We start from the raw sequence: 23,569 nt of genomic DNA on the forward strand, positions 1-23,569 counted from the left end.
TAACACACACAAAAATTCAGCATGCTATTAACCAGATCTAAGACAATGCAAGCTGGACTTCATCCTTGTTTTTCTATGTATTCCACAGATGTACAGAGATTTGAATTTTGGTCCATTATCATGATGTGTTATATTTGCACTCACATTGACAAACCATGTTATAAGACAATACTCTTGCTACCATTCTTTTTTTTTCCCCAGGAAAAATCAGTCTTTAAATAATAGGAAAAATGATTATCACTGATTTAAAGATTATAAATAACTATTAACCTATGGAATTTATTTGAAAAGCAAAGTTTTTGTCTTATTGCAAGGGCTGTTATTTATTCCCATACTTTTTTTTTTTTTTTTTTTTTTTTTTTGTATACATCTTCTGGGCTTCAGCTAGTAATCCTCCTTTGAAATACCATGGAAACAAGCAAATATGCCTCATTAAACTTCCCTTGCAGGAGAAAAGTTGAAGGGATTTTTAAATTGTAGAGTAGATAAAAATAAAACACATTTCCTCTCAGGGTGATTAGACTGTCCTTTTAAATTCTTTACAGAAAACTACCAGAACTAGCAAAAAACACACATACAAACAACAAAAATTCCCAAAACTATGTGTTTTCATATTTATGAAACTTGTGACAATAAAAAAATACAGCTGATGCTCTATTGTATTTCTTGAATACAGGAATATTCTTAATTCTATTATTTAGGACTAAATATTTCAGCTATATGATGAAGGTAAAATAACTTTCTGATAATGTATAAACATAATTATGAGTGACATTACAGAACTTCTTTACTAATAAGTTGTATTTTTATAATGCCTTTAGTTAAGGAGAAGGACTTTGTAGAAAAAGCAATAGCATTCCATGACAAGTGATGAGTATCTCACTTTGACCCATGAAAACAGAACCAGACAGCTGGTGAGCTGTTTCATAATACGATTAGGGTTTCTAGTAAGGCTGGGTTATTGGATTCTTTAGTTTCCTATTGGCCTAATAATAAAGAATACTCTTTTGTCTTATGAATATTTTGGCTTCCCCTCCCTAAAATATTGAAGCTGAAATTGACAAACTTGTTTTTTATTTAGGGTTGACACTTTCACATGGCTTGCAGCCTGGGGGTAAAAGACAATGTTAGCTTCAGTAGTCTTCATTTATTCCTTTACTGTCAGGAAAGCTTAATGAATAGATCTCAGAATGCACAAACATCACAGTTAGTTAGACTCTCCCCTCTTTATTCTGCCAACTTGTACTGTGCACTCTTAACTAAGGCAGCAACCGTTAGGAACGTGTCCTGAATTCAATAGCCAGTCTTCCAAAGCTGAATGATGTTTTTAAAGGCACACTGTGAAGTGAAAGGAGATACTGATTTTTGTGGTATTTTGTACATTGGAATCCACTTTAACAACCAGCAATCAATATCTAACTCTTTCAAATCACTGTTTTGGAATTGCTACTGTTGCTTTCTTGCTAAACCATGGATGTAATTCATTTAACAACATGTTAATTTCCCATCCATCTGGACCGAAAGGTGTCTATACCAGTGACATATTCACTGAGGCACCTAAAGGGGACCCTGAAGCCTCCAACAAATTAAACAAACACCAGTGCTTTGTTATATGACAGGCCCTACATATGTCTTGTATGCAGCAATCATCGTCTAAATCTAGATAATGTTATTATGCTTTAGCAATTAGTGGCTATTTCCTGGCAGTTAGGAAGCTGAGTTCCATCTCATTCTTTGTAAATAGGGCATGAGGGAATAGGGCATTATTATTAGATTTGAAGAGTTTAGGTATCAGATGCTAACCCTTACGTGATGGAAATGGCCCCAGTCTGCATAGACTGCTTTTGTATTTCAAGAAGTTAAACTAAACCTAGATTAAATTAAATAAGGCAATTGAAAGTGGCTGATAATGTCTGGAATAAATTAGTCATTCAAATATATTCATGTTTTCTTTTTTCTCTTATACACTTTTCATGTTTATCTTGGCTACTCGTAGCCCTTATTTACGTGGGTTCTGTAATTCCTTTGTTTGGATAAAATATTCCTAAGTTGCAATAGAATGCAATAATAACTATACTAGATATATTACATGTATTATTAACTAAGATGAACATTTTTTTCTTATCTGATGATCAAAGCTATCTTGCTTTCTTTTATTTAATTCGGTAACAGATTTCTTTTCAAGTCTTAATAACAGAAGAAAAAAATGTATTGACATTTCTTGTCATTTATTTTAAACTTGTGGGACATTTTCAGCCTCAATTTTGTAGTCAAACGTCCAAAGGGAACCAGCAGCATGTTTTAAATGGTTGTGCTTGCCATTGAAAGTGTTCTAAGTCTTGCAAAATAAATTCACTTTCTTTTTTGACATTTGTAAATGTAACTAAGGGAGAGAGACATTTGCAGTCTCCAAGGATTTCCAAAAGAAGAAAATCTTTACTTTGATCATTCACATAATGAACATATATGTTACAGAATCATTCAGGTTCTTTCACTGGTAATTTACCTTCTGTCCTTGTGCACTGAAACCCATCCACCACGTGGGGCATTAAATTTTTTATTACCAATGTTTTGCTGACTTTAGTTTAGAAATGGGTTTTTTGGTTTAATTTTGATTCTGGATTTTAAACAGTAGCATAGATTCTTTGAGAAAAGAAGCATGAAGAAATTAGAATGCTCAGAGAGAAGATGCAGATTTGAAAAGACTTTACGAAGAAGGTAGTGGCCTAGCTAAGGCTAAAAGAAGGAATTAGCCAGGCAAACGGAAGGGAGAGACTGAGAGGAAATGGGGGAGATGTTAAGTAGAGAAGAACAGATTGGTACAAAGCGAGATGGTATCAAAGAGCACCACCCAGGCAAAGTGGGTGACTGGGGACTGATCACAGATGAACTGGTGGGGTTGACAAGGAAGACTGGAAGGCAATTGTGAGAAGTTTGGAACAGACTACAGCCTCTTCTGAAAGAGCTATTTACCACTTTTCTGACTGTCAAATAGTCATATTTTAGGGATTGGCTACAGGGACACATCTGTCATCTTCTCCAGATAAAATCCTTTCTCTGAGCTCCAGCATTTTTTGGTTCATCTTTCTAGTATAATATGTAGTAGAAAAAAATTTCACACAGAATATATGAGCTCTGATCTGTTAGAGATTATTTGCCCTTGAGTTCTTTTCACATCTGAATGTGTAGACTTACTTCACTCTTAAAAGCTATGAAGCACAGTATTTCCTAATTACTCATTTCTACAAAACTTCATTTATTCTCCATTTTTGCAAATGTTTGTTAGTCTATGCTTTTATTGTTCTTGCATGTCTTTGATGATCTGTAAAGCTGAGGTTTTTTGTTTTGTTTTTTTTTTGAGACAAGCCACTCCGCTGCTCAGGTTGGAGGACAGTGGCGCGATCTTGGCTCACTACAATCTCCACCTCCCCAGTTCAAGCAATTCTCCTGCCTCGGCCTCCCAAGTAGCTGGGATTGCAGGTACTTACCACAATGCCTGGCTAATTCTTTTGTATTTTTAGTAGAGATGGGTTTCACCATGTTGGCCAGGGAGGTTTCGAACTCCTGACCTCAAGTGATCTGCCTGCCCTGGTCTCCTGAAGTGCTAGTTTGTAAAAACCTTCTCAACTAGCTTTTCACATTTAATAATTCATATAAATTTTGACTTATCTTTTTGAGTTCATGAACAATTTTTGGAATTTTTTAATTGAATGGCATTGCATTCCTAGTATAATTTGAAAAGATTAAAATCTTTGAAACATGGTATTTTCCAAACCGTGAGCATTTTTTCTTTCTATGTAATCAAATATTATTTTATACTCTCAGGTAATATTATGTGGGGGTCTAAATAAAGATCTTGCACATTTCTTGACATCATGATTATGCTCATGTATATTATAATTTTTTACTGTTTAAATGTTTCCTTTTATATTTGATTTGCTGTAATAAAGAAAGCTACTTGATTTTTTAGATTGATCTTGCATCCAGTGACCTTACTGAATACTCTTTGAAAATCATTTGTCCAGTAGTGAATTGTCTAAGGTATACAATCACAGAAATATCAGTATTAGTTCCAAAGTTATAACTTAAAATATCATTTGTATAATGTTTTGTATTATTGTAAGTAAAATGTATAGTAGCTATGGTGAAAATAGGCATCTTTTTCTTGGACCTGACTATAATGTGAAAGTTATGGTTTCTATGTTAGGCGTATTTTTCTATAGGTTTCTGGGAGTTTCATTTTGCTATTGATTCTTTACCGTTCTCATTCCATGGCACAGTTGAGGAGAAGTGTTTACATCCTTTCATCGTTCTTCCTTAAATGAATGGGTAGTTACCAGATGCAGGGATTAAAAAGACCTGTCACAGAGATTGAGGGTGATCTCTTTTACTGCTATTGTAGAAAGTTCAGAATGATTTATAGGTACATTTAGAGAAAAAAACCTTTCCTGACTATTTTTTAGCCCCTGATATCTCCCATAGAACCCTGTTTGTGATTTTAAGCCTATTTAAGAGAGAAAAGAAAATGAAAGCCTGGTGCAGTGGCTCACGTCTGTAATCTCAGCACTTTGGGAGGCCAAGGTGGGCAGATGGCATGGGCCCAGGAGTTTGAGACCAGCATAGGCAACATGGCAAAACCCCACCTCTACAAAAAATACCAAAAAACCCAAAACAAAACAAAACAAAAAAACTAGCTGGGCGTGGTGGTATGCACCTGTAGTCCTAGCTGCTCCGTGGCTGAGGTGGGAGGATTGCTTGAGCCCATGAGCTCAAGGAAGCAGTGAGCTATGATCCTACCATTGCACTCCAGACAGGGCAACAGAGTGAGACCCTGTCTTTAAAAAAAAAAAGACACAAAAGAAAAAGAGAAGAACTGATGGACTCCCAGCACAGTTTAAAAGATATTGTAACATAAACTATACCTAATGAGTTCTAATGAGTTCTAATGTAAAAGGGAAACAAGGATGCCTCTATACTTGAAGGAAGAATTGTTGAAGTATTTTTAGCAGATACACATTTATATGCCTCAAAAAATGTAGTAAGATCATAATTTTGAATTTATTTATACCATTCAAGCAATCATTTGAATTTTAATCATTTTCTGCACAAATATACTATCTGATATTTCCCAGTTGGATTGATTCTTGACAATAAGGGAAATATTTGTGTACTTTACATGAATGAAAGTATGTGCAGGCACCATTGCAAGGCATGCACAGATTCAGCTTTGCATGAACAAACCTCTTTCCTTTGTTCCAGTGATGGTAGGAAGAGTGCCCCAAAACGGATAATGTCAGAAATTGACAAGATTAACAAGAACAAAGCAAGGACTTGTGTAAGAAAAAATAAAAGACTTTCAGAATTTTTTCTAAAGGACCATGTTGCTGAGATTGAAATATACAATTTTTTTACCACATGGCATGATAGAAACCTGGGCTCAAGAGAAACTGGGGCACATGGGTTAGCTTGCAGACATCAGGAATTTGAGTAGGTGACCACCTTTGGTCAGAGGGCAGTGCTCCATCGTGAGAACATGCTCTGAGTCAAATTGCTTAAAAACTTATTTCTGAGAACCAACTGGCAAGTTAATAATATTTTAGATGGAATTTGACTTTAGAATTCTCCCAGGAGAATGAATGGCTTGACCAGAAATAAAAAAATAGAAGATAAATACCTGATTTCTTAACTCCAAGGAACTGTATGACTATTGTGTCTTTTACTCCAATTATAGTTCTAACTGCCAAGCAAATATGTGAAAAAGGAACTTTGTTTTTTTTTTTTTTTTTTTTTTTTGTCCTTGGCATAATGGAAAATAAGCAGGACAAATACCTTAGTGGAAAGAGGACAGAATTTTAATCTCACTCTCACATAAGTTGGCATGGTGATATATTTTGTAATCCCTTTTCTTTCTGTGTCACTTAATTTTATTAGTTACAAAATGAATTTATAAGAAATATGAAAACAAAGGAATTTCAGGGCAGGCGTGGTGGCTCATGCCTCTAATCCCAGAAATTTGGGAGACTGAGGCAAAAGGATCACCTGAAGTCAGGAGTTTGAGACCAGCCTGGCCAACACGGTAAAACGCTGTCTCTACTAAAAATACAAAAATTAGACAGGCGTGGTGATGCTACCTATAATTCCAGCTACTAGGGAGGCTGAGGCAGGAGAATCACTTCAACCCAGGAGCCAGAGGTTGCAGTGAGCCGAGATTATATCACTGTACTCCAGCCTGGGCAACAGAGCAAGACTGTCTCAAAAAAAAAAAATTATATTGCAAACATATGAAACAAATTGAGTATGCAATATATATAATTTGCCTCAGTGGTCTTTGGAGAGCTCAGGTGAAAGACTCATTTACAATCTTTAATTTTGCTCTAACTGTGTGGCTTTTCTAAAGAAAGTATCTGTTCCTTTTGCTACTCACATTCTGTGATTTTGAGTTATACGTCTGTTGAGAGCTGTCTCATACCTCCAGTGTGCTCTTCAATAGTTGTGCTTTGTGAGCGCAACTGAACTACGGAACTACTGTTCAGTACCAGGCTCTCACTGATGTTATTCTGTTAGACCCAGCATTTCTAGAATTATCTTTCCCACAAGGCTTGCTATTCCTCTTGCTTCAGGTTTTAGGATGCTGGATACACATTGGAAATTTTTCAGTTAGGACTCTGAAATCTAGCCTACTTTTAGAAGACTTTAGGGGGAAAAGAATATCCCCCAAACAATACAAGTTCTTACTGAGCCAGAAGCAATTCAGGGGTCTCTGGGCCTTCCTCACTCTCTGGAAGAATCCTTGCTCCTAATAAGTGGGCAATAGATGACAAAAGGCACAATTAGACTACCTGCTACTTGAGGGCAGGTCACATACATATTCCCTTATCATTTCAATCTCATCACTCACCGTTTACTTTTGAAGCACCCATCATCCCAAAGGTCATAAAATGAGCGACATGTGATATAACCTCATTGTTCTTTTAGTTGCAAGAAACTACAACAGGTAGTGTATGTAAATACCATTTTAAAGGAACAAAGGCAAGACTCATTCTCTTCACCATCTCAAACACAGCTGACTGGGTCAAGAATAATAGCTAGCTGGCCAGAGGTATCAAATGCAGAACTTTGAAGCTGAATCATGCCAATATAATTTTCTTCTTTAGGGATAGAAACTCAGGACACACTATGAGCTGTAGGCTGCCTGGCCCCACTCAGTCACGGCTAACGACTAGTGACACAAAATCAGTGATTAAAGATATCATTAAAGAGGTCATTGGAAGTTAAGCAGCAGAGTTTATTCACATTGGGAAAAAAAAATCCACAAAACCATGTTTCCTGCTTGCTTAGGGAAGCAACAAGAAGAGGGAAAAGACATAAAAATTACTCTGCAGTGTGACTGAGGCTATGCTCAGGGGGCAGGTTGTCTGGGAGTATAAAGGTGGGACACCTTAATGAAAAGACAGGTATGGGATGGGCTTATCTACAGCTTTAGAGAATTCCAGAGTGATGAGCTGCTGTCCTGCACTCCAATGTAGGCTATGACTAAGAGAGTTTGCCTTTGTTGGATTTCTACACAATACCACATCACAATCATTGTTGGAGACTGAAGGAGAATATTCAACTGCAGGAGAAAAGAAGAATATGCTTCTAATTCTTATATCATTCATCAGAAATGAATGCAACTGCAGTGAATAATGAGGTTGTATCACATGTGACTTGCTTCTTGGCACCTGGAATGGGGAGTCCTTTAAGGAATGGAATAGCTGGAAGAAACCTTATGGATCATTTATTTGTATCCCCTCTTTATATGGAGAAAGAAATGAGTTCAGGAAAGTTAAATCATTTAGCTAAGGTCACATTATTAATTGACAGCTGGAAGTGTAAGGCCAACCTGCAGCCCTAGGAAATGTTTCATAGTTGTGACAGATACTACAGATGGACAGGTAGCAGGATAGTTGCTTTTAGACACAAGCAATCCTTGCAGATTATATGTGAGAACAAATCTTCAGGATGCATGTGCCTCTGCCATTGATTTATCTGGGAATTATCTGATGAATGGGTCAAGTTTGACAAAAGTAAAGTGTGGGTCTTGATAGGGTAATGTTAAATAAGTGTAGAAGTTAGTGTAGTGAAAAATAGGGATTCTCTAAACAGTGACTTAGGACATCAGCGGTGCACATTAAATGACGTAACAGTTCATCTACTCACTAGACCACAGATAGCCTCCCCATCTATCATGGCATGATGGGTTCTGCTCTCTCATTTCATCTAGTGCTCAGAGTGATACCGATATCAAAGGAAGCCCCTAACTTTTCACAAAAGACATCTCCAAAAACTATTCAGTCTTACTCACATGTAAGCAAATGCCCTATGCTTCTGAAAGAGACATGTCATTTAAAAATATTAAATTAGATTTTGCTATAAAAGCCAAAATTGCTGCTTTGGGATATATCTGAGTCTTTGATATTATTACTTGTGTAGATAATATATTTTTCATAAAATATCATAGAGCAGAGATTACTTTCTTCTGCACTTAGAATAACAGAGAGCATGTGAGTTATAGCTAATATAGTAACTACACATATATTAATGTGTCAGTATATGGTACACTATAATATGCTTAATCAAAATTTAACCACCTTTTCTTTAAAAACCTGATTAAAGCAAATGGAAAGCAGGGATAAGGGAGGAAAAAAATAAAAAGAAAAGAGATCTCCCAAGAACATCATTTCTAGATGTTCAGTTATTAAATAAGGAAGAATTGACATTATTTCCCTTTATATCTATTTCATCTTTTTCTTGCTTCTTCATGTGATTCCTATAACCCATATAGCCTGTCAGTGCTCTCTTAAGGGATAGAGTGTAACTGGCCAAACCAGGCATGAGGAAGCAAGGAGGGTATGGGTAATAATCCTAGGGAAGGTTTACACAGAATATACAAATAGGATAAATAGAAGAGGCTCCATAGGGGTGGAAAGAATAAAGGGGAGGGAGGGAGAAGACAGAGAAAAAGAAAGAGAAGGAGAGAGAGCAGAGGGAAAGAGAGAGAATGTGTGTGTGTGTGTGTGTGTGTGTGAGAGAGAGAGAGAGAGAGAGAAGGAGGGAGTAAGAGAGAGCAGGAGAAAGAGAGAAAATATACAGTTGGTAATATTTATCTTCTGCCACCCAATCCCCCAATGTAATCTTAGAAGTGGTGAGAATCTTAGTTTCCAGATACTGAGATGCATAGAGAAGGCTGAAAACGTTCTCCTCTAGGGACACTGACATTATCTTATTTTCTTTGGGACCACTTTTAACATAAATAATAACAGTCTGAATGTATAAGCTGAACAAAGATTCAGATTAAAGTGAGGGATACCAACGTATAACAATGAGTTTACAGTCATTTTGTACCTAAAAAAAACCACATTCATCATTTCTGTGACTCTATAAGAGAAATAACTGCTATCAGCTTTTGAAAAATGCCAAAACTACACTCAACGTATATTTGTGTTTCATGTTTATGCAATATCTTTCATAGATTTAGTGAAAATATTCTGCATTACAAAATCTGAGCTTGTAAGTATTAACTGTCAATCCAAACTTCCTGCCATTCCAACAGAGGTGTATTTCCTAGTTTTTTTTTTAACTTCTAGTCCATGATTTTCAATTGTCATTAATTAATTTGTTCAACAAGGATATATTTACCTCTTATTTTTCTACTATCTATCATGTATTTTTCTAAGTACTGGCTGACTTCAAGGCAGATACCATCCTTACCCTCAAAGAGTTTGCAGTGTGAAGAAAAGCAGGTTACCTCAGTGCCTGCTGTATGCAATGTATTCTACACTGTGTAAGAAGTAAAATGAAATCATAAAACCACATAACAGAGCATTTAATGGTCATCTCTTTGAGCTTCCCCATGGGGAAAAATAGTATTGATCTTAGATTTTTCCTTTGCAAATCATAATTATGTTTCTGCTTAAATATATTCAGTCATGGACAGATTGCTAATTCACTGCTGATCCATTTGTTTCTGATTCAGTTCTTCTGGTTAGAAGGCGATTTGTTATAGACAGTTATAGCACATTGTTGTTTGCCCAAATAGCCATTCTCTTGCAATTTTGCAAGAATAGAGATTTAACTCGTGCATCGCCACAAAGCTGAAGATCTATTTTGTAGTCAGCAAGGCTGACCATGTGACTAAGCTGGCCATATGACTACTAAGGCAAGTGGATGGAGAATAAATGATGTGCACCACGTTCATGACTTGCCATTAAAACAATTGAGTGTGCAGTGTCCCCAAAAATTTTTCCTTACTGCTGGTAGACATGTCTGGGACTGAAGGAGCTATTTGACTCTGAAATTGAAGCCACATATTCAAAGTGGCAGGGCTATTCCATCAGTCCTGAAGTTTTTACTTTGGGGTGGTAGAGAAATAAACTTCACTCTTGTTCAATCTACTTTGTTTTAGGATTCCTTCGTTATAGCCATTTAGCTTGTACCCCAACTAATCTCACAATCACCTTATAATGGCCACAAAGAGACTTATTTCCTTTCATTGGACAGTCTTTTAAAGTTTTATAACAAAGTCTCCTATTTGTTTAAAGCATTTCACAAGTATTTATTGGATGCCCACTACTACAGGGCTCTATCCCTGCCTTCCAAGGGTGAAAAGCCTTTAGAATGGGTGAATATGTGCTGAGGATGAGATTTGTGTGGTAGGAGTTCAGGGAGGCATCTGTATAAACAAAACGTTCAAATTCAATATAATAAAGTATAGCGTAATCTAAGAGAGGTATTGAAAATCAAATACACTTCCCTTATTCTAAGCAGTGGATACAGCCTAAGAAGAATTTTTCCAATTGAAACATTTCTGGGTATATGTATCATAGCTGATATGCAACTGTTTCTGACCTTACACTATTCACACCTTCCTTGGGATCCATTTGGCCTTTATCACAGGAATCATGAATACTATCATGTGAAGGATTTTTATGTTCCATTTGGGTTCCTTGTGACTGTCTGAAGCAAATGCTACCCTTTTTATTTTTCACAAGTCAGAGAATATAGAGATTATATATTTGCCTCTTGACAAATATCTGTGTATTCACCCCTTCTGGACAGGAAATACTGCAAGTGGGCCCCGGCAGGAATAATATGATTTCATTGTGATCCTTAAACATTTACAGATGGCAAGCCATTGATTTCCATGAAACATCATTTTTATTTTCCCCCAGGTAGTGGTAAAATATGTGGGCTTTGTAGTCAGACAAAATTGGGTTCCAATTTGGACTGTTTGACTGAATAACTGTGTAAACTTGACATGTCTCTTAACCTTTTAAAGCCCTGGTTCCTCATTTGAAAAAGTGGTTGAGGCTGTGTCCTTGTTTGGATCCTCTGGGAAGCAGATGCCAGGTGTAATTGGATATGAAAGGGAGGCATTAATGGGGACATCTGTAAAGGTTACAGATATGGTGCATTATCCTAAGCAGTGGGGACACAGCCTAAGAAAGATTTTCCAAATGAAACATTTCTAGATCTATCTATCATACCTCATTATGCCACTGTTTCTGATCTAATGTTCTTCACATCTGCCTTTGGATCCATGATATTGGTCTTAATCAACAGGAACATGAATGCTATCAGGTAAAATATTTTTAAGGGGTAGAGCTCACAGAAGTGAGTGAAAAAGGATTTCAGACTATGATACAGACATGGGGAGCAGTGGGAAGGAGGAAGGATCAGATAGGAAGAGCCTCAGACTGCAGTGCAACTCAGAGAAGGGCACAGCCAGGCTGGTGAGAACCCAGAGCACAGATGGCCCAGCAGGGGAGCCCAGTGGTGGGCAGGAATGGCCAGCCAGGGTCTAGTACCCCTGCTGTGGTCTTCGGCTGGGAGCTGCTTGGAAAGACCTGACTTCAATGTGAAGATCAAGGCTATCAGCCAGCACATTCCTTGCAGTGGGCTTTCTCCTGAAGGAGATAGTTAAAGAAATATAGTTCTAGGACATTCTCTAACACATGAAAGTTTGAATATCTTTTTTCTAGGATTCTTGTTTTTATTATATTCAAGGAGTAGGTATGAATTAAAGGACTACTATGGGATGAGAGAAAGCCACAGAGACACAGTTCCTAGCCTCAAGAAACTTAGGTATTTTTAGAAAATGAAGTGATGTGAACACTTAAAAGCCATAAGATTAGCATTTACTGGCAGAAATATGTCATTGTGAATATGATGATGACAGAAGCATTCACAAACAATAGGGAGTTAAGATGCAATGAAAACACAGTAGGCTCATAAATGGAAATCCAAAATTATGAGACAAGTTGGGAAATAACAGCTAGACTAGGACTTTCGGCAACAGTGGAGTGGCTCCTTCCCCCCTTTAAATATATTTATTATGGGTAAATTATGGCCACAATGAATTTAAATATGTAGCCAAGAAATAAGGAAAGGCAAAGGCGATTGAAGAAAGAACAAAAATACAATGAAACAAGCTTCAATTGATGCTGTATTGGTCTAATATCATACAGGATTTAGATGCAAGTTTAAGGGACTGGTGGCTGGAGTGTTGCTACAAAATCCTTAACGTCTTAGAAGATAGAGAGCTGTAACTAAGCCCTTCACAAAACCTCAGCATTTTACTTGGCCATGAAAAACAAGCTAGAAACATCTCCCATTAACCCAGAGAAGAAGTAACAAGGATTGCTATGTGCCTTGGGATTTGCACAGAAAATAAAAATGAAAAAATCATTTCACAGATTGACTCCATGTGAATTGCAACTCAAGCCAATACCATCATCAGGTCTGCAAATAGTGTTTATAATGCCCTCATGATATTCACATTGGCATGGAAATCCCAGGTCAAATAGCTAATGTACAAACAAGTTTAGAGCCCCAGCAGGAAAACTACAACACAATTCTGAAGAGATAAATAATCTAGAGCATATGGAATACACAATCAAAAAATTAATGTCTAGGGAAGATAAGCTTATAAGAAAATTACAAACCAAGTTAGAAAAACATTGACTAAGAAGGGTAGTGAGTAGACATAATACGAGAGAGTTTTAACCCAAAGATCTAGCAATAACAAAATATCTGAAAGAGATTTAAATGTTCCGATTTACCAGAGAGCTCTAATAAATCATAACGAAGCCATAATGAAAGAATGAGAAATAGTCATATATGAAAAAGCACCAAAGAGAGCCTCAAGAAATGGAAAGCAGTCACTGAAGTTTTTAAGTAATGAATGCATTACAGCTAGTGCTCGACTTACGACCACGGTCGGGACCGCGGACCAGTCGTAACACGATTTGGTCGTAAGTTGAGTACGCTATATGTACAGGTGAAATGGTACACGCGGAGATGATAGTGCTGCCAGAAGCTGGTCCGCACTGTTGTACGCCCAGCTGGGCAACGTTTGGGCTGCCAGACGCGGAGCAGTCGTGGCTAGCGATTGTGGTCATAAAGTCGAATGGTCGTAAGTTGCATAGGTAGTAAGTCGGCTGTACTTAAAAAGCAGATAGGCCTTTGGGAGGCCCAGAGGAGTAGATCACCTGAGGTCAGGAGTTCAAGAACAGCATAGTCAACATGGCAAAACCCTGTCTCTACTAAAAATACAAAATTAGCCAGGCATGGTGGTGCATGCCTATAATCCCAGCTACTTGGGAGACCGAGGCAGGAGAATTGCTTGAATATGGGAGGCGGAGGTTGCAGTGAGCCAAGATAGCGCCACTGCACTCCAGCCTCTGCAGCAAGAGGGAAACTACATGTCAAAAATAAAAAAGGCAGATACAAAAAGCTATAGCTGAAGAAAACATTAATGGGCTTGGAGACAGACATAAGCGAGTCACTGAGAATAGGCATAGAAATATAAAGGGATAGAAAACATATGAATGTGTTTAAGAAATTAAGTAACAGGCAGTGGTTATAAAGAATTACCACCTGTTCCTCAAAAGCCTATGGAAATGAAAACAAAACATTATTTACAAAAAAGAAACAGGCAGGATAAAACAAGAAGGCTAAGTATTTGTTCTGAAAGAATGAACAGAAAGAATATAATAAATATTAGAAGAGATAGTTTTTCCAGAACCAAATCCAGTAAAAATGTATTTAATTCAATACAAAAATGTAGACGTCTTTCAGGTATGCATTCAAGTATTAGAAAATCATTTAATGTAATTCATCACATTAACAGGCCAAATGGGAAATATGTGATCATATTAACTGATACAGAAAGATCATCTGATAAAATTAATAATCAATTCATGAGAATCAGAATCTTCATATAATAAAATGCAACTGCCTTACCTTGATAGAATGTATCTATCAAAATAATCCTTAACTGTGAAACATCACAAGCCATCAGATCAAATGAATACAGAAAAAAGGTAAAGATGATTCCTATCAGGACATTTATTCAACATTGTGCTGAAAGTTTTCAGATAGAACAATTAAACAGTAAAGGATGTAACAGAGTGGAGAATGAACAGTTTAGGAAGAATCTAAACTGTTATCCACATAGAATTGTCTAGATAGAAAATCCAAAGGAATATATGTAAAATACAGAAGATGTTAACAAGGGTTTAGCAGGCTTTCTGGGTAAAGATCAGCCAATGTGAATCAGTAGTGTTCTAATATATCAACACAACCAATTTAACAACTGAATTTAAGAAATGTCCTTCCCAATTACAACAAAGCCCATAAAGCATAAATCTAACCTAAATATTCTAGATGTTTCAAAATAAGATTCAAAACATTATATTTAAGGATATAAAGATTCTGTATCATAAATATGTTGATTTTCTCAAAATATAAACAAATACTAAATAGTTTTACTTATCTGGAACTTAAAAAAAAAATAATTCTAAAATGTATGTGACCCATAAAAAAGCAAGGCATCTGATGACTTGCTAGACATTTGATTTACTGTAAATCTGTGGTCATTACAAGACTTTTGTATTGCCACAAGGATAGGTAAATAGACTACCGAAATAGAACAGTGAGCTGAGAAACAGATCCAAACATACTGGTAACTTGACACATGACTGTATTAGACGTTAATCTTTTCTATTTAATTAATTGATTAATTTATGTTTTTAGACAAAATCTTGCTCTGTCAGGACTGGAGTGCATTGGCGCAATCTTGGCTTACTGCAACCTCTGCCTCCCAGGTTCAAGGGCTTCTCCTGCCTCAGCCTCCTGAGTAGTTGGTATTTCAGGCAGGTGCCACCAAGCTGGGCTAATTTTTGTACTTTCAGTAGAGATGTGGATTTACCATGTTGGTCAGGTTGGTCTTGAACTCCTTACCTCATGATCCACCCACCATAGGCTCCCAAAGTGCTGGGATTACAGGGAAGAGCCACTGAGCCCGGCCTGGACATTAATCTTCTTTGCCTTCTCAGAATCCCTGAACCTTTCCATTTTTTTCTGTCTTGATGGGCCAACTGGCACCCTCACCGCACCAGTTTGCCCTTTTTTGAATGGGGATAGTAAACCCTACCACAGGACATGGAATCTGGCTTCCTGAGAAGTTGCCAGTAGGCTGGAGATGTAACCCAGATGTTAAGGGAAGTTAGCCCTGTGTGGTGTGGACATTTACCCATAACCCAGCAGGAGAAAGGAAGTAGAACAGCATATGCTCTTCCTCCCCCTCTCTTCTGCAGACAAGTCAAATGGGATCCATTTTCAGTCTTGCCAGGGAAGTCAAATTAAACTTTGCCCCTAGAGTTAACTGGAAAGCAGCATTAGCCTTAATGACAATGCATTCTACGGCTTGCTTCCCACTTTCTTTGCCTCATTACTGTTTCTTCCTCACTGTATCTTGGCTTGTACTTTGCAAATCAAGTGTTAGCCCCTTAATATTGGCCCAGTCTTTGTTTTCTAGAGAGTCTGGACTAAGGAGTTACAGACGGTATCACAATAGAGCCTTTAAGAAAAAATAATAAATAAATCTGTTTTTGGGAAAAGTAACTCCTTATTTTATACCAGACTAAAACAAGTTCTAATGGTTTAGAATTATTTAAAGTCAACATGTAGGTTGAAGTAGAAAATACAGAAAAATATATTTTATTAAATCAGGTTAAGTAGTACTTCCTAAATATGTCACAAAAGGTAAAACTAAAAATAAAGACACATTTGCAACCATTAATTATATATGTGAACATAGATACACAGGTAGAGAGAGATCATTATTTATCAAGAAAGGGCTAGACTAAGGATTGTTAAAATATGGGCTTTACAAAGAACTTCCCTAACTCAAATGAAGCAAATAACTGACAGCTTGGAGTGTCAGCCTTGGAAATATTGAGAAGTGGCCAGATACTGCTTGTGCTCTGAAGGAGTCAACAGGGTGTCCTAAAGGATGGATATAAGATATACAATAAAGAGAGAAGTCAAAGATGACTGTGAGATTTTTTTCTTTTTGGCCTGAGTAATTTAAACATTGAGTTCCTGTCAACCGATTCAGAAGGCTCTCAGTGGACCAAATGTATGGACGACCAAGATTACAGGTTTGGACATGTCAATTTGCAGATGTTCATTAACAACCTAAGAGGAGACGTCAAGTCGACAACTGGAAATATGTGTTGGAACCACTGTGGTGAGGTCTTGGTTGCACCTGTCCATCTGATGGTGGTTAAACGCTTGGTATTTAAAAGCATGCAGTGAGATGAGCTTCCCAAAAGACATGAATATACACAGGGTAGTGTATAAGAGATAAAGGCAAGGACTGAGCACCATGGACTCCAACTCAAACAGGCAGGGAACAAGAGGAGAAGACAGCAAAGAAAACTGAGAACCAAGTAAGAGTATGACATCCCAGAAGTTAGGTTACAAAATCTTGTCAGAAGGAAGTGATCAGTTATGTCAAATGCTGGTGACTTATTAAGAAAAAGACAGTGATACATGGCTCCTGGATTTAGCAGCTTGGCAATCATTGATGATGTTAAGAAGAACACTTTCAAAACTGTAAATCTTGAAATTAGATAATATCATCTTTTTAAAAAGTTTGGGCTATTTAAGTCTTTTGTGTTTTCCCACAAGTATTAGAAAAAGCTTGCTGATTTGGATGCTTATTGGCATTCCAATCAATTGATACATCAATGAGGGGGGAATTGACATCTAAACAATATTGAGTTTTTGAATCAATAAGCATGACATATTTATCAATTTATTTATATCTTCAGTTTCGTTTAGTAATGCTTTTTGATTTTAAACATACAGGCCTTATACATATTTTGACATACTTTTCTCAAAGTACTTCATATTTTTGATGCTATAAGTGGTAACATTTTATGCAATATGCGTTTTATTTTGAAAATGAATTACCACTTAAAAATAATCCATGGATTTTTTTCATACAAAGGGAGGAATATATCCTTTTAAGATTCATTTCCAACAGTACATTATTTTAATATTTCATTTTGGTAAAAATACTTGAGACTTACCCTTATTTGTGATAATGTTTTTAAAGTCCATTTCCAGTTGTCCATTATTGTTATACAAAATTGACCTTGAATCCTGTAATCATTTAAATCTACTAATTAGTTCTGGTATTAGTTTCTTAGGTTCATAGGATTTTCTAAATAGACAAATGTCTATTGAAAAAGACAAGTTTACTTGACCCTTTACAATCTGAATGTCTTTCGTTTCCTCTTGCCTTATAGAACATACTAGAAACTGATTGGAATGTTGAATAGAAGTGTTGAAAGTAGACATAGACATCTCTTCCTTGTCCCTAGTTCCAGTAAGAAAACAATGACTGTTTAGCCATTAAGAGTGTTGTTAGCCATAGGTTTATTGTGGATGTCTTTTATTAGGTTAAGAAAGTTTCCTCCTATTCTTGGTTTGCTCAGAGGTTTTACTAGGAATTAATGTATTTTATCCAATGCCTTTACTGTTCTTTTTGAGATACTCAAATGCTTTTATAGTCTCTGAATAAAAATCATTATGTTGATTTTTAAATGTTAAGTAAACCAGTACTTCAAGAATAAACCATACTCCTTAATAATGGATTATTGTTTACATATTGTTGGGTTTTATTTGCACAAATTCTGTTAAGAATTTTTCTACCTATGTTCATGAGTAATATTGGGTGTAGTTTTTCTTTTTTTCAGGATGTCTTGTCTCATTTTGGTCTCAGAGACATACAGATATCACAGAATGTGTTGGGAAATATTACTTCCTCTTCAATTTTCTGGAAGAATTTTTGTAAAATGGATATTATTTCTTTTTGAAAGGTTTGTTGGCATTTATATTCTTGGAATTGATAACCTCCTGGCCTGGAGTGTTTGCTGTGGGAATGTTTTTCAAAACAAATTCAACTTCTTTAGAAGAAGGAAAGCTAATCAGGTTAGCTATGTTTTCCCTTCAGTGAGTAGTTTATCTTTCAAGGAATTTGTTTATTTCAACTAAGTTGGCGAATTTATTGGCATAAAAGTATTCACAATATTTATCAGCCTGTTAATCTCTATGGAAACCTTGTCATGTTCACAAATTCTTAATATTCATAATTTGTGTTTCCTCTTTTATTGCCTTGATTTGTCTGGCAAAAGGATCACTGATTTTGATTTTTCCAAAGAACCAGTTTTTTATTGATTATTTTTTATCATTTTCTGTTTTCCATTTCATTTATTTTCCCTTTGATTTTTATTGTTTCCATTCTTCTAATCATTTCGAAGTTCATTTTTTATTTTTTTTAATGTATTCAGGTGGAAACTGAAGTCATTGATTAGAGACCCTTCCCCCCACCCCCAATATAAGCCCTTAAGGTTGTAAATTTTTATCTAAGCACTTCTGTGGCTACATTCCACAGATTTGGTTTCATTTTCGTTTTGTAATCGTTCAGCTCAAGATACATATTTTTTCATTTTCTTTTCTGTTGCCTCTTTGACCTAGATGATATATGGAAGTATGTTACATATTTGTGTTATTCAAGGATTTTCTAAATATCTTTCAGTTGTTTATTTCTATCGTAACTATACTGTAATCACAAGACATACTTTTTATGATTTGAATCCTTTTAAGTTGGAGATTTACGCTATGGTCCAGAAAATGGTTCATCAATATAAATATTCTTGTACTCCTTGGGGGAAAAAAATGTAGTCCCACTTTGTTAGAGTCTTCTATGAACACCAATTAGGTTAAGTTGGTGGATACAATGTTTTTCAGGTTTCCTATACCCTTACCGATTTGCTGTTTACGTGTTCTAACAATTATTACAAGACAGGTATGGATTTATCTATTTCTCTCTCGTGTTCTATCATTTGTTGCTTCATATGTTTGATGTATTATTATCTAGCTCATGTAAGTTTAGAGTTACTATTGCAAATTGATATTTCTGTCATTACCACAAAATCATTTTTCTTTTCTTCCCTAGTAAAAGAGGATCATTACCTTTTGCTCTGAAATCTACTTTTTCTGACATCAATACAGCCACATCAACTTATTTTGAGCAGTAGTACTGTAGTATAATTTTTTCTATCCTTTATTTTTATTTCATGTATGCTTTTACATTTAAATTGAGTTTCCAATGAGCAAAATACAGTTGGGTCTCCCTTTATAAATGATCTAATTTGTGAATTTCTGACTTTTAATCGGGATCTTGGGACTTTTCTGTTTAATGTGATTGTTTTCTCCTTGGACCAAATCTTCTCTCTTGTTCTTTTGATTTCCATTTGTCCCTATGTCCTTTGTTTCCTTTTGTCTTTTTTGCCTTATTTTATATCATTTGATTATTCTTATAAGGCATTTTTATCTCCTTTGTTTTATTATTAGCTCTAACTCATTATTTGTGTCATTGTATTCATTGCTTTGGAGTATATATGTACATCTTATGAAAGTCTACCTAAAGAGATACTATACCACACTACATGTAGATAAAAACTTCCCAACCACATACTTTTATTTCTCCATACCTAACTTTTGTTCCATTGCTGTCCTACACTTGACTTATACAGAGGCTTCTTGACTTACAACAGGGTTACATCCCAATAAAATCCTAAGTAAAAAATATTGTAAGTTGAAGATGCATTTAACACTGGCAACATGGCGGATGTTCCCTGACTTACCGTGTCCACTCTATTTTTTATTTTATTTTTATTCACTTATTTATTGATTTTTTTGGAGAGACAGTCTTACTCTCTCGCCCAGGCTGGAGTACAGTGGCATGACCTCAGCTCGCTGCAACCTCCACTTCCCAGGTTCAAGTGATTCTCCTGTCTCATTGTGGTCCACTTTATAATTTTTCAACTTTATGATGATGCAGAAGCGATATACACTCAGTAGAAACCATAGCCCCATTGTAAGTCATAAGATACTCCTCAAATTATGATGGGATTATAAGCCCATCTTAAAGTCAAAAATTCTTAAACCATGTTCAGTCAGGAATCATCTGCACATATTGTCAAAACCTCAGAGTACATTGTTGTTATTTTTGCTTTAAACAGTCAATTTTCTCTTTAAGGCATTTAATAAGATAAAAATCTTTCATATTCATCATTTCTGGTTCTTCATATTCTTTATGTAAATTTGTATTTCCCTCTGGTATTATTTTCCATTTGCCTAAAGGAATTCCTTTAACATTATTTATAATGTGGGTCTGCTGGTGATTCATTCTTTCAGCTTTTCTATATCTGAAAAAGTTTATGTTTCATCTTTATTTCTGAAAAAAACCTTTTTGCTGGATATAGAATTCTAGGCTATTTCTTTTAGTACTTTAATGATGCTTTCAACTTTTTTCTTATTTGTATTGTTTCCAGTGAAAACCTTCTCTTACCTTTTTCTAAATGTCATATATCTGTTTTCTCCTGCTGCTTTTAAGTTTGCCTTTTAACACTAGCTTTTTACAACTGATTCATAATAATTTGATTATGAAATGCCTTGCTGTTGTTTTCTTCAGGTTTCTAAAGCTTTAAGTTTGTTGAATTTTCATAACAGTGACATCATATATATATGTGTGTGTGTATATATATATATACACACACATATATATCTATACATACATGACACACATACACATACATAAGTATATATATACACATATACTTTTTTTATCCCTCCTACTCAGCATTTTTATAATCTTATGATTTCAAATACAGAGTCAGAATTAAAATACAGTAAAACAGTTTTTGCATCTTCTTCCATGAGGTCTACAAAATCTCCAATAGCCTGATATGTATTTCTCATCTTTTATAGAAAGTGGCCTGTCTGAATAACAATCCTTCAATTCCATCATTTTTACCTCTTCGCATGTCAAAATTTGGACTATTCCAAAGGGATATTTCACAGGATATATATAAGGACTATCTTGCTAGTAATATCATTTCATGTAAACTTTTGTTGTTAGCTGAAGATAGGTTCCTATTTTACACCTTTGTGCAACATTTGTAAATGAGAATGGGACTCCTAGAGACACTACTGTGGGAAGTTTTATTTCCATCAACTATCATAAATAAGATAATCCTAAGAATATGATTATCAGGCACAAGGTGTAGCTGAAGGAGGATATATCCATAGATGGAAAACCTTTTATAATATAAGCAAATATCTAGGTCCTTGTATAAGGTCAGCTCTCTGCAACATAACTGAATTATTTTAAAGTCTTCACTCATCATGACAGACTACTGAAGAAGTAAAAACCCACTGAATGCTACCAGTTTAAGTCTTTGTCTTTATTTGTGAATGAACACTCAGTTAGGGCAGGTTAAGGATGCCTGGCAGGAGTTTATGGAAAATGTTTGATGATTCTTCCTGCTTCCCTTTAATGAAGTTACCTTGGGTGGCTCAACAATCATCATTGTAGGTTCCCAATCCCCTGAAAAGCATGCATTCCCTTCTGTGTTGCATCAAATGTGGAGCTGATTCCTGACTGAACATGGTTTGACTTAAGAATTTTTTACTTTAAGATGACCTTATAAAGAGGTAACCCCATCATAATTTGAAGAGCTCCTTATGACTTACAATAGGGTAATGGTTTCTACTGAATGTGCGTTGCTTTTGCGTCATCCTAAAGTTGGCAAATCATAAAGTGGACCACAGTGCATCATCATCTTCTCTCTCATGACCCTATTAACAATGAAAGCTAATTAAACCATCAGCTCTTAAAATAATAAGTCATCCTGAGTCTACTACATTATCTCTAGGATTGATAGACCAAAAGGGTTTAGTGGAAAGCATTGGTTTTCTAAGTAAACAAACACAAAGTTTCATGAATATTTTCTCCTACTGATAATGAACAGGCTGTCACTGCTCACTCCTATTTTAAAAATGCAATCCCAGTTTCCTAGATGCTAATTCCATGCATTTTCCCTGTGAGTTTGTAATAATGAGTCTATAAAATATAACCTATTGCCTCACATATGCACTTTGAGGCTAAATTGTATCATAATCACACCCTAATAAAACCTTATAAGCAGCTCTCTTGGTAAGTTAGATTGAACTCTTAGGTCAGATCTCTAAAGTTGCTGAATAATTATCTTGTGTAGTTAAACAGTATAACCAGTATTCATGGACCCACATTAATAGAAAAATGGCATCAAGTGTGCCTTTCCAACGCTTTTGTCTCATGAAATTCATTGGTCCTTTTCTCTTAAGGTCGGGTATTTTTCCCCCAGATGTCTGGTGATTTCTGTTGTATGACAGTCCCTACCATAACTCAAGGTATTGGAATTTAGATATGTTTTCTATATCTAGCTAATTAATTCATCTTATAATTGTTCAGTTTTAGCTTTCCTTAAGTAAATAAATACATTTAAGGGTTTAGATATGTTTTATATGTCTTGGCCATTCAACCCATCCTATAATTGCCCAGTTTGGGCTTCACTTAAACATGTACTTAATCTCAAAAGAATGGACTGCACCAGGTTCAGCAAACTGTGTTTACAGGGCTCTGGGCTATCTGAGAACGATTGTGTTTCTGGTCATTATTATTATTATTATTACCATTTACTCGGTAATAACTATGTCATGGTGATATATATTTTATTATAATACCTCATTTGGTTTTCAGAGGAACATGGGTTAGGCACTATTATTCTGCACTAATATAAGCAAATTAAAGTGTTTACAACTAAAGGAAATTCTCTAAGACTTAGATTCAAATGCAGTGCTCCTGGGGTAATGGACCATATTACTTCTGGCCAGACCTGCTTCCACGAATCTGCTTAACAATAATTCGTAACATAGAATCAGGAAGAAGCTGCTTCAAAATAGCTTAACAGTTTCTACCAACTTCTGGAGTCATGCAGTCAGAGAGAGACGCTGTCTTCCAAATCTGTAGTAAGGCTTCAGAAAATTTCCAGAGTGATACATTGTGAATTTTTTGTCTTTTAAGAGTCATAAGCAGAACACTGGGTCCATGTATCTATAAAAGTACAATGATTCATTATTCAGTGGAGGGGAAAAAACCTTAGAGGCCATTTTGTAATTGATTAGTATATAATTCATTTTCAGCTAAGTTGGCCCCCAAACACTTACAAACTACTCTGGCAGCTTGCAAAGAGATCTGATGTAAAAGGGTGGACTAAACACTCATGGGGAAGATAAATAGAAAAAGAATTAATCATGAAATGCTGAGCGTGAGTAACAGCAACATATT

Source organism: Sapajus apella, unplaced genomic scaffold, assembly GCF_009761245.1.
Source record: "Sapajus apella isolate SASKATOON/1434 unplaced genomic scaffold, GSC_monkey_1.0 scaffold100, whole genome shotgun sequence".
NCBI lineage: Eukaryota > Metazoa > Chordata > Mammalia > Primates > Cebidae > Sapajus > Sapajus apella.